General features: G+C 47.2%; 1 long non-coding RNA gene across 1 annotated transcript; it reads left to right on the top strand.

Annotated features, from left to right (window-relative positions):
- Nucleotides 1-673: 673 nt before the first annotated feature.
- Nucleotides 674-10,376, top strand: LOC119509121. Its single transcript, XR_005211631.1, has 3 exons — nt 674-767; nt 7,705-7,850; nt 9,457-10,376. It is a non-coding gene; the product is annotated as an uncharacterized LOC119509121 (long non-coding RNA).
- The last annotated feature ends 2,139 nt before the right edge of the window (nt 10,377-12,515 follow it).

Raw genomic sequence — 12,515 nt, 5'->3', positions numbered from 1 at the left:
GCGCCCACCCTTTATTATCTTACATGTGTTTCTCTTGATAAGAAAAATTGCATTTCTAACCCATCTTGACATCTGTTTCTTGGAGGAGCTGGACTAATAAGAGACTAATGCATGCAGAAAGAACAGAGGGTGACTAAGAGTGGTGGTTGTTTTTGATAAGAGAGCAGGAAAGGCTTCTCAGGGGAGGTGACATTTGATTAGGGACTCTAGTGGAGCTTGGGAATGATCTGTGCAAATATCTTGGGGAGGAGCGTTCAGGGCAGAAAGAAGAGCACGTGCTGTGAGACGGGGGTTCCCTAGGGGTCCTTCCAGGACCGCTGGGGCAGAGCAAGAGCAGGCGGGTCTGGGGGTCGCCCTCAAAGCCCCGCCCGCCACCTTCCTTTATTTAGAGTGACTCTGCCTTTGTCTGCTTTGCATATTTGGCTTCCACCTAAGCTTTCATGTGAACAAAGAGTTCCAGGTTTAATACAAAAAATACTCTGAAAGCCACTGCTCCAGATGAAAGCTACAATCTCTGCCCCATTTCTGATTTTCTCAGTCCATTGGCCAGGAGAGGAGGCCGGGGAGGGAACTGCCTTTATTTGGAAGGCTAATTGGTGTGTGGAGCTAATGGCTTAGCACGAGGCAGGTGTGGCTAGAGGAAGTCGAGTAAGGACGTGACTACAGAGCATGCGCGTGAGGGCAGCGTGGGGCGCGACCTTTCTTTTTCCCATGGAGCCCCGCAGCCTGATGGTGGGACAGACGCCAGCAGAGAGCGCGCACAGCAGGTGGGCAGACAGGACAAAGGGCGGCTGTGAGCGGGAGGGCTGGGTTTAAGGGTTCCTCCTCCTTGTGAAGTGGAGGGGTGCCTCAGAGAAGCAGTGGAGGGGAACAGCTGAGCTCGGGACTTTGGTTTCAAATGTAAAATGTTCGTATTTCCCAGAATTCACCTGTTGTGGGGTGGGGAGTGGTGGAGACAAATAACTGAATTTATAAAAATTTCCTTGCACTTCTTTAGTAGCAAAACTTAATTTTTTTCCCCTTGAGTTTTCAGTAGAAAGGCCAGCAGCAGTATTGCAAAAACCAATTAACAGGACTGAGCTGTGTATGAGAGGCTTTTTTCTCCAATCTTTTAAGACTGGGAGGGAATGCCCAGAACCACTAGATAGGAAAATGAATTTTCAACACACTGAGGTAAATGTGTCCACCCAGTAAGGACGCAGGGAAGCCCTGAGACATACTTTAGAATTAAGCTGGTTTGTAAATAAGAGGCTCAATTATGGTGGCTTAAACATACAAGTGTTTGTTCTTTCAGGTAGAAGAATTAAAAAAAAATTTTTATTTCAGTTTTATTGAGATATATTCACATACCCTACAATCATCCAAAGTGTACAATCAGTTGTTCATACTATCATCATATAGTTGTGCATTCATTACCACAATCAATTTTTGAACATTTCATTACTCCCCAAAAAATAAGAATAAAAATAAAAGTAAAAAAGAACACCCAAAACATCCTTTCCCTCCCATACCCCCTATTATTCATTTAATTTTTGTCCCCATTTTTCTACTCATCTGTCCATTCACTGGATAAAGGGAGTATGGGCCACAAGGTTTTCACAGTCACATGGTCACACTGTTTAAGCTATATAGTTATACAATCATCTTCAAAAATCAAGGCTACTGGGTTGCAGTTTGACGTATTCAGGTATTTCCTTCTAGCTAGTCCAATACACTAAAAACTAAAAAGGGGTATCTGTATAGCATATAAGAATAACCTCCAGAATGACCTCTTGACTCCATTTGAAACTCTCAACCACTGAAACTTTATTTTGTTTCATTTCTCTTCTCCCTTCTGGTCAAGAAGGCTTTCTCAATCCCATGATGCCAGGTCCACACTTATCCCTGGGAGTCATGTCCCATCAGGGAGATTTACATTCAGGTAGAAGACTTTTAGAGGTAGGTAGTATGGGGCTGCTAAGGCAGCTCCCAGAATCATCAGAGACCCATGAGTCTCCTATTTTTCTGTTGTGCCATGTGTAGCTTCCATTATCTTGGTCAAATATGGCTGCTGAATCTCTTGCCATTACATCTGGATTCCAGGCAGCAGGAAGGAGAAAGGCCTGCCCCTGCTCCTTTTAAGAAGTCATTCAGGTTGTCCCACATGACATCTCTGTTACATATCATTGGTCAGAACTTAGTTTCATGGTCACATCCAACTTCAAGGAAGGTTGAGCAATGGATGATTATGTTCTCAGTTTAAAACTTGGGTTCTAGTTAATAAGGAGACAGAGGAAAATGGCTGTTCGAGCAAACTACCAAGAAGTATACATCCCTGAAATGGGGCACAGCATTCATTCATGTAATTATTCATTCCATTGATTCATTCAAAGAATCACTTATTCACTTCCTCATTCATTAATTCAACAAAGATTTATTGAGTACTTATTATGTGGTAAGCACAGTGCTAGGTGCTGTGGACCTGAGGAAGAATGAGACACTATTCTTGCCCTCAAAGTGCTCCCTGAGTGTGCAGAGAACAATGGCATATGAGAAGTGCTCTAACAGATGATTCTCCATACAGCGATGGTGAAAGCAGACAATTAGCTCTGGTTGGGCCGTGGGCTTTGCAGAAAAGGAGACATGCGAGCTGGAACTTCCAGTGTACATGGGGGAAAAGATATCCTGGGCAGGAGGGGTAGAGGGGTTGGCAGCACCTGCAAAGTCCTGTTGTGAAATAGAATGAATGGCCCATTTGGGAACTGCAAATATATCCAGAGTGAAGCTCAAGAGCTGGCGGAGACTGGCAATGAGGCCCTTTTGTGTTCGGCTAAAGACTTTTAAAAATATATGCCTATGTGTTTATAGTCTACCTGATCCCAATAAAGGATCAGAGGCAGATTAAGGCATTTGGACTTTATCCTGTGGGTTACAGGTGGGAAAATGACGTGATCAGTTTGAGCTTTAGGAAGATCACTCTGCCCAGAGTGTGGAGGATGGCCTTGGAGGGGTGGGGGTGGGGGGTTAAGATTGAGGCAGGGAGGCTGACAGCCCGGGGCAGTGGAGAAGCAGTGTCTGTCTCACTGCAAGGGGCTGTGAATGAGACAAATGAGACTTACCAGACTTCCAAATTTTCATATGCAAAATGTTGTTTCCTGGTGTTATGGAGTAGATTCTTAGCAAATAATCACTCGTATACTTCACTTCCTCCTGGATACTGGGCTTGACCGTGTAATTTGCCTTGGCTGATGGGATGTGGGCAGAAGTGTGCATGCTGAGCCTTAAGAGGCACTGTGGTTTCTGTTTGCCTCTCTGGGGGCTTCTACTATGGGAAGAATATGCCACAGGTACTGGGGCCCCTTCAGCCTGGGCTCCAGAATGAGGCACATGGGAGCTATGAGTAATGAAAAGAGCTTATTTTGTTTTTCTCAGAGTTTTGTAGTTGTTTGTTATGCAGCATCATTGGAAAAGAAGCTTGCTGATACACCTGGTAATCAGATTCCTGTCTGTAATCTCATACTGTGAGTCTAGACAGGGGCTGTGGCCAAGCCTATGTGTTCTGTATACCAGCTGACCTCAGAAATGGTGATAGGGAAATCTTCACAAATGGTTTGGAATGCCGTGCATGGGGCGTGGGGTTCATTTGGACGTGAGAGCTGGCACCTGGATGAATACAGGATCAATTTAGTGCCTACCGATGTCTTGAGTGGGATAATTCTTTGCTGTGGGGTTGTCCTCTGCACAGTGGGATGTTTGTCCGCATCCCTGGCCTCTACCTGCTAGATGTCAGTAGCACCCTCTCTCTCCAGACATTGCTAAAAATGTTTCCTGGGTGGTAAAGTTACATCCAGTTGAGAACCACGAATTTAGCTGATCTAGCTTCGGTTCTGTTGTTAAAGGTAACAACAGAAAACGGCAGCTAATGACAGCACTTGTTGAGCATGTACTGAATTTCAGGCACTTTCTTAAGCACTTTCGGGATTGATCTAATGTGGAAGGTTCTGTTGTTATCCTCATTTCACAAGTGTGGAAACTGAGGCCATACAGGTGAAGTAACTTGTTTCAATGACACAGTTAGCATGTGGTAGACCACGGGCAGGATCACTGATGCCAGAATCCAGGCTTTTGACCATGCTCCCTACTGCCTCCCGAGAAACTAATCCTGTGAGGGACTCAGGAAAGGATCCACTGCCAATGAGTGTTATGCAAGGAATGCTGCTGCTGCTTGCTCTTCCTCCTCCTCCTTTTTTTTTTTAAATTAAATTCAGTTTTATTGAGATATATTCACATACCATACAGTCATCCATGGTGTACAATCAGCTGTTCACAGTACCATCATATAGTTGTGCATTCATCACCCCAATCTATTTTTGAACATTTTTCTTACACCAGAAAGAATCAGAATAAGAATAAAAAATAAAAGTAAAGAAGAACACCCAAATCATCCCCCCAATCCTGCCCTGTTTTTCATTTAGTTTTGGTCCCTGTTTTTCTTCTCATCCATCCATACAATGGATAAAGGGAGTGCGATCCACAAGGTTTTCACAATCACACTGTCACCCCTTGTAAGCTACATTGTTAAACAATCGTCTTCAAGAGTCAAGGCTGCTGGGTTGGAGTTTTGTAGTTTCAGGTATTTACTTCCAGCTATTCCAATACATTAAAACCTAAAAAGTGTTATCTATATAGTGTGTAAGAATGCCCACCAGAGTGACCTCTCGACTCCATTTGCAATCTCTCAGCCCCTGAAGCTTTATTTCATTTTGCATCCCTTTTTGGTCTAGAAGATGTTCTCAATCCCACAATGCTGGTCCACATTCATCCCTGGGAGTCATATCCTGCGTTGCCAGGAAGATTTACACCCCTGGAAGTCAGATCCCCATGTAGGGGGGAGGGCAGTGAGTTCACTGCCGCGTCGGGTTAGCTGGAGAGAGAGGGCCACATCTCAGCAACAAAGAGGCACTTGGGGAGACTCTTGGGCACAATCGTAAGCATTCTCCTTTTTTATAGTAGAAATAAAGAGGGAGCTCGTTCAGGTGCTTTTCTCTCTCCCTTTATGTCAGAAGAGTCTCCTTGGTTCTTCGGGAACCTCCCCAGTAGCTGCACTCAGTGTTTTTCTGCTCACCTAAGAGAAGCTACGAGGTAGTAGTAAGTGTTCAGCCTCTGCAGGACTGGTCTGGACAACTCAATCCTATTTAGTGAAAATATATTTCTAGACCCTGTGCCTCTTTGGTGAGAGATATAAAACCATCCCAAGAGATTTCTGCCCATTAATCTAGCAATTCCACTTCTTAGGTTTATCTGTAGGAAGGAATCAAATATGTGTACAAGGATTTATGCATAGGATGTTTGCTTTAGCATGGTTTGCAAACCAAACATTGGAAAGAACCTAAATATGATAAGACATTGGGTAAATAAGTTACAGCATGTCCATATGGTGGAATGCTTAACTTGGAGATGAATATTCTCTTCCAAGAGAAAAGTTCATGATATATTATTCTGAGGGGAAAAAAAAAGAATTTGAATACTGTATTCAGTATGATCCCAATCTTTTAAATTGTGTATCCATATAACTATCATATTGAACAAATAGGGGCTTGCAAAATACAACAGAAATGGATTTTATTCTTGGTCTCCCACTGACCCATAAAGCTTGTTCTGTAGTTTTTATTCTGCTCCTGGGTGAAATTAGGGGCAAGTCCCATGACTTCATTCATCGCTCTTATCTAAGAGGTAAAATTCTCATCCTCTACTTCCCATCGCACTTTGCCATGTAGCCTCACGATCCTTGTTTTATAATTGTGTGTAAGCTCCAGGTGGGCAAGTCCTAAGTGCGTCCTTCTTTTGTTCACAGTGATACTCCCCTTCTGGGCCTGGCATATGGAGGGAAACATGCCCATTTATTACTATTATTATTACTATTTTGTCCAAGTTCACTGAGTTTGCTGTTGGCTGAGTCAGGCTTAGAGCCCAGGTACCTGGATTTTTACTGCTTGGCTCTTGCCCCCGCCTCTCCTTGGACTCACATCTCTCTTGACCTCCCTGATCTCTTGGGTACCAGAAGCCTGGAGAACATGTTGCTGGATATTCCAATTCTGTTGGCATTTGTGATTGGGGACATGCATCCAAATCCTTCTGGTGTGGTTTGCCACTCGGAGCCTCCTGGCAGATGTTCACCAGAAGCAGAGAAAAGGCAGCCCAAGGAGAGGCCTCAGGAATCTAAACGCTTGCCTTGGCCCTCGAGGAGGGCTGGCATGCCCACCTCAGTGGCCCGCCCTTCGTGTGTCTAATGAGCTTTTGGCCTGCATTTCAAGCAGACCTGGTCTTGGTTTCCAAGCATGGAAATGAACTCCTGAGTCAAGTCTCTAGGAGAAAATTAAAGACCTGGCTTTGGGCCTGATTGGAGCCCCACCAAGCTGCCAATGCTCTGTAGAGGAAAGGGCAGTTGTGCTGAATTACTGGAGTTTTAAGTGGAGTCCATTCAAAACCTCTTCTATCACAGAGTGGAAACCAAGGCTCAGAGAGGGGTAGTGATACCCAAGTTCACGCATCTGGTTTGGCAGTAGGTGTGGCCACCACTAGTCTAGGTGGAGCCACTACCCAGCGTGGCAGGAGAAAGCTCTGAATCCCCTGTAACCTTGCAAGATGCACCCCGACTTTGAAGAGTGCCCTGCACTGCCGGGCTGGGTTAGATGCTCCTGTGCAAATCTGTGCTGTTGCACTGATGCTTCCATTGTGTGAATCCTTCCCACTAAGCCAGTGCCCTTGGAAGGCCAGGGCCATGCATTACTCATCCCTGGGTCAACAGAAAGGGCCCTCAGTGGGCTGGCAGGAATCCGAGGGATGGAGAGGGGGGCCCCTGGCCTCAGGACCAGCTTGTCCTGTTGCTGGTTCGTCTCTCCCCTTTCATCACAACCAGCCGGGCCTCGGAAGGCTGAGCAGTTTCTGCGGAGGCTACCACACTGCTAATCTAAGGAGGGCTGCCCTGCCGGGGTGGCCAAGGTTTCTGGCCAGTTTCCCAATGTAAAGGAAAACCGGAAGAGGGTCTAGAACAGCACTGTCCAACAGGAATGTACTGTGAGCTACGTATGCAATCTAAAATTTTCTAGTAACCACATTAAAAAAGGGAAAGAAACAGATAAAATTAATTTTAATAGCATGTTTTATTTAATGCAAGAGATCCAAAATATTGGCATTTCCATGTATAATCAATATAAACAGTTATTAATGAGATATTTTATATTCTTTGGTTTGTGCTAAGTGTTACACTTAGAGCACATCTCAATACAGACTCTACGTTTTCATCAAAAATACTTGATCTTTATTTCAGTTTCAAAAAATTTACAGTTGAAAAAATAGGTTCACCTCCTCTAGTTATTCCAAACGTACCTAAAGTTTTCCAATAACTGAATTGAGTATCTGTTTTTAAATTAAATAAATTTAATTTAAATGAATAATAAAATAAAATTTAATTTAATTTAAATATTTTAAATGACATAAAATGAAAAAAAAAAATTCAGTTCCTCAGCCATACTAGCCACTTTTCAAGGGTGCAGTTGTCCCGCGTGGCTGGTGGCTGCCGTTGACGGTGAGCTCTAGGAGGAAGGATGAGAGTGGAAGGAGGGGGCGATTGGGTGGAGAAAGAAAGCCTGTGGCTGTAAGAGGTGACAGCAACTTCACTCATCAGTTCTGTGTTTCCAAATATACATTTCATTTATTTTCCAGAAGACTTCAGGGCTGAAGGCAAGTGGACATCATAGTGGGAGGCCCGGCTCACTTCGGTACAGTCTTCAAAGGGCTTTGGCTTCTCTGCATTTTCAGTTGCACTGGAAATTGGGACAGCACTGTCTTTCCTTGTGGAGCCTAGAGGAGTAAGTTTGGAGGCGTCTCCTAGGTCCGGGGACCCAGAGAATACCTGGAGGCTGGGGAGGCTCCTTTTGGCAGATGAGGGTACGGCTGTTTCCCCTGCTGGGAGGCAGAGGAACAACAATCCTGCCTGGGGGTGGTGAGCGAGGGTTTACGGGACTGGGGGTGGCCTGCCCTTTGCTTGCCATATTCTTTTTGTGCAGGAGGCAATACTGCCTGGGCAGGGGCCTGGGGAAGTCTGGATTCTTTTTGGGGTTCCACATCTGGGAACACAGAGCCCCCGACTTTGGAAGAATAGACTTGTTAGTGCAGAAAGGCACCTTAGAAAGACAGAGTTAAGATTATTTAGCACAATTCTGTGACTTCCAAACTTTTAAAAGTGTGAGGAAACTTATTTGCTCTTTTCTAGTCTCAGCCAACAAACATTTGTTAGCAATCTGCAGCCGCCATATTCAAAAAGACTCACTGTTATATATGCATTTTAAGAAATGAACTCAGATGCCTCAGTGGTCTCTTCTAAAGTATTTATAAACAGAAAGCAGTAATGTACATAGTAAAAAATTCACATTGCACCAAAAGCTAGCCAATGAAAAGTAGAAGTCCCTTCTTTCTTCCTTGGACATCTTTTTAAAATCCCCAAGCACTTGGTATATAGTAGCTGTTTAATACGTGTTAGTTTGCTGCAAATCAGTGTTGAAGGTGGACCACAAAGCTAACAGCAATGAAAACATCATTAAATTGCAAACAAACTGGCCAACTGGTCAACACGTGCGGGCCGTAGGAGGATGCGTGGAGACCAGATTGAGCAATGTTGCTTTCGAATTGGACTGCCTTACACTTTCATCCAGCTTCTATGGCAAACATGAAGAGAACTGCAGAGAACCCAGGGTAGGGGGACAGACAGGGACCTTGCTTTTCAGGAACCATGCAGGGGCCATGTCTGTAAATGCTTTGGGAATGAGATGAGAAAAGCATCCATTGATCAAAAGACATTATTTCTATTTTGTTGTTAAATGGATACTAATATATATATATATATATAATTTTTTTTTCCTTCCCAGCCTAGGCTTCCAATTTTTTCCTTTCCTGTCATTCTTCCTGAAAAACTGATTGACACCTTCTCGGCCATGTGTTATGCAGTCCCCCTTGCCGGGTAAACGGCCAAACACTGTATCAAGGCCCTGAGACAAGGAATTCTCTTCATGGGAGTCCCCTGGGACATAAAAACGGACAATGGGCCTGCCTATCGCAGTGCCCCCTTTGCGGCCTTTCTTCAGTTATATAACATCACCCATCATTTCGGCATCCCTTATAATCCTCAGGGGCAAGCCATTGTGGAAGCAGTCCACCGCCGCTTAAAAACACAAATTGAAAAAGAAAGGGCCATGCTCCCCCAGGCAACTCCAGGGGACCTTATCATAGCAGCCCTTATTCACCTTAACCTATTCACATTCAATAAGGAAGGGCTTTCGCCCCTACATAGACATTGGGGGCCCTCGTATAGGCCCACCCAGGCCCCGATGGTCTACTGGAAGGACCCAGAGAATAATGCCTGGAAGGGTCCCTCCCCACTCCTCGCCCAGGGGTGCGGGTTTGCTTGTGTTTTCCCAGATGATGCATCACAGCCAATCTGGATCCCAGGAAGAGCAATCCGACCCGCCACCAGCAGCCAAGCGTCTAACGAGATGAGAACGCCGTCGTCTCCGCAACCTGGTGTACCAGATGACAACCTTGCACCTAGACCGGGAGCCCAGTCCGGAGATACCCCCGGAGAGACAAGAAATCATGGAGATTATGCGCCTATACAGACGGGCAAAAGCAAGCCCCCTGCACCTCCATAACCCCCACCCAAGCATTGCTTCCCTTCTAATGATCATGCTTGCCCTCGCCTCTTCCACCCAGGCCAACTCACTACACCAACCTTTTAACTGGACAGTCCATATCATGGGGGGGATAGAGAAGGACCTCCTCTATAAGGTTACAGCCGAGGCTCCTTCGTTTACTGCCAGCATTTGTGATTTTGTTCAATTCACAGGTTTAAACAACAATAATTGGTTACGTAATCAATGCCAAGGCGGCCTCGTTTCTGGTTACTACATTTGTCCCTCCACAGGCAAAGGCTGTGCTGACCCCTCGCATTTTTATTGCCCCTCTTGGGGGTGTGAAACAATGGCCTACGGATGGTCTGAAGCTCCCAATAGAGATCAGCACCTCCAAGTGTCATGGACAGAGCCAAATTGGCGCAATATAACCCTTAAGGTTAAAAACCCCGGCGAGGACAATTGGTTTAGTGGCCGCACATATGGCTTCCACCTCTACATGGAGGGCTATGATTGGGGTGGTCTCTTCTCCATACAAAAGAGACACCCCACCGCCACCGATCCGAGCGGCGTTGGCCCCAACAAAGTCCTTAACCCCCTTAATCCACGGCCCTCCAGCCGCACCTCAGCTGCAAACGGCACATCGCCAGCCCCACCACCCCAACCTTTTCTGCCCCCCTCTCATTACTCCTCTCCCCTCCTCGGCCTTATCCAAGCGGCCTTCACCTCAGTGAATTCCTCCCACCCCAATCTTACCTCCTCCTGTTGGCTTTGCCTCTCCACCTCCTCCTCCCTGTATGAGCCCGTCGCCTCCAACCTCTCCTTTTTGGAAAATACAGAGAATAGCCCCTCGGAATGCAATTGGAATACCCCTGCCGTCCCCCTAACCTTTCATTCGGTTTCCTCCACAGGAAAGTGCATCCGCCCTCTCTCATACAACTCTCCCAACCTCACAGCTTGTGCCAACTACTCATCCCCCGACAGCTCTGCCAAATTTCTTATTCCCCACAGCTCCTCCCAATGGCTCTGCTCCTCTACAGGACTTACCCCCTGCCTTAACGTGCGAACCCTCAATACAACTCATGAAACTTGCCTCCTAATTGTCCTTATCCCTAGGGTCCTATACCACAGCGAGGAAGACTTCTTCCTCCGCCTAGAAAGAACTGCAGCTCCTGCCCCTCTGCAAAAACGAGAGCCCATCACCGCCCTCACGGTCGCCACCCTCCTAGGTCTTGCAGGCGCTGGCACCGGAATCGCTGCGCTAGCCAGTCAAGGCTCCGCCCTAACTCACCTCTGGGCGGCTGTTGACGAGGACATTCGTCACCTACAAAACGCTATTTCCCATCTTAAAAATTCTGTTAACTCCCTCTCTGAGGTCGTGCTCCAAAACTGCCGAGGTCTCGACCTTCTTCTCCTCAAAGAAGGAGGCCTTTGCGCCGCCCTAGGAGAAGAATGCTGTGTATATGCCAATTCCACAGGTCTCGCCGAAAACAGCCTAAAGAAGGTCCGAGAGGGACTAGAACAACGCAGAAGGAACCGTGAAGCCACCAACTATTGGTCCCACATCTTTGCCCCCCTCCTCCCATACCTCCTCCCTCTCATCGGCCCCCTACTAATGATTATTCTAGCTCTCACCCTAGGGCCCTGTGTTATCCGCAGACTTGTCCAACTTGCTAAAAGCCAGGCCAATGCTGTCTTCTCATCATTTGTGCAAGTCCAGTATCAACGACTTGCCTCTACTGAAAAAGCTAGCCCTCCGCAGCGCCACCACCCTCGTCCATCCCGCAAGCAGCGAGGCCCCTCTCGAGCGCCCGGGCGCCACACCAACGCCGAGCTCCAGCCTCTCTGAGCGGCCGTCAATCCTTTTCCCCTCCCCAGCCTCCCCTTTCCCTCATCCCTTGGCGGATCTCTCCTGTGAGCTTCTTCTAATTAGAAAAGAAGGGGGAATTGCGGGTTGCTGGTGCTGAGTTCCAACTTGGCGGGCCGGGGCCAGGGAACCTGGTCAGCCCCTGGGGGAGGCGATGGGCATGGGCAGTAGCGCCCTCCACAGCCCCCCCCAGGGAACCTGGCCAGCCCCTGGAGAGGGTAGTGGGCATGGGCAGTAATACCCTCCACAGCCCCCCGGGCCTGAGAAAGTGGAGCTGGATGCAGGCCCCATCTCCCTCACCCAAAATACAACCGTTAGAGGAAGCTTGCCAGAGAAAACCGCCCCCTTTATCTTGCCCGCACACTCCCCGTTGCCAGAGCAACTCCCGCCACCACCGGTGCGCATACACCGTTGCCAGAGCAACTCCCACCCTTTTCAAACGACCTCCGCGCCCTCTCAGAACCAATCCTAGCCTTTATCCCCTCAGCATTGCCATGTAAGGACCCCACACCCCTGACACTGACCCCACCCTCTATGCCACCCTATATAACTTGTGCTCACCCCTGATTAAAGGTTTTTTTTCTACCACCCTGAAAGTAGAGTGTCTCGCGTCCCTCTCTCGCCGCCCTCCACACCTTGCACGCCTCCGCCGGGGACTCGGCCAAGTCCCCCGCCTCACCTTTGCCTCCGGGAAGAGCTGCCGCCGGTACCCCTCAAGCAACCCTGACCGCAGAGGGTTCCGTGGCTGCCCGCCCCTAGCTGTGACCGCAAAAAACAAAACAAAAAATAGGCATACCACCACAATCACAAATGTATTTGCTTAAAGAAAGGTGTTTTCATTCTTTTTCACCTAGGTAATACATTCACAGGGTCCCAAATTCAAAAGGTTTACAGGGTGTCAAGAGAAATGTCTCCCTCTTATTTTCTAGCCTCCTGTTTCTCCCCCCCAAAGGCAACCAATGGTACCAAGTTCTTGCACTGTA

The sequence above is a fragment of the Choloepus didactylus genome, chromosome 14 (assembly GCF_015220235.1).
Source record: "Choloepus didactylus isolate mChoDid1 chromosome 14, mChoDid1.pri, whole genome shotgun sequence".
In the NCBI taxonomy this organism is placed as follows: Eukaryota; Metazoa; Chordata; class Mammalia; order Pilosa; family Megalonychidae; genus Choloepus; species Choloepus didactylus.
The sequence above is the reverse complement of the archived record's forward strand: the minus strand, read 5'-3'. Positions and strand labels throughout refer to the sequence as shown.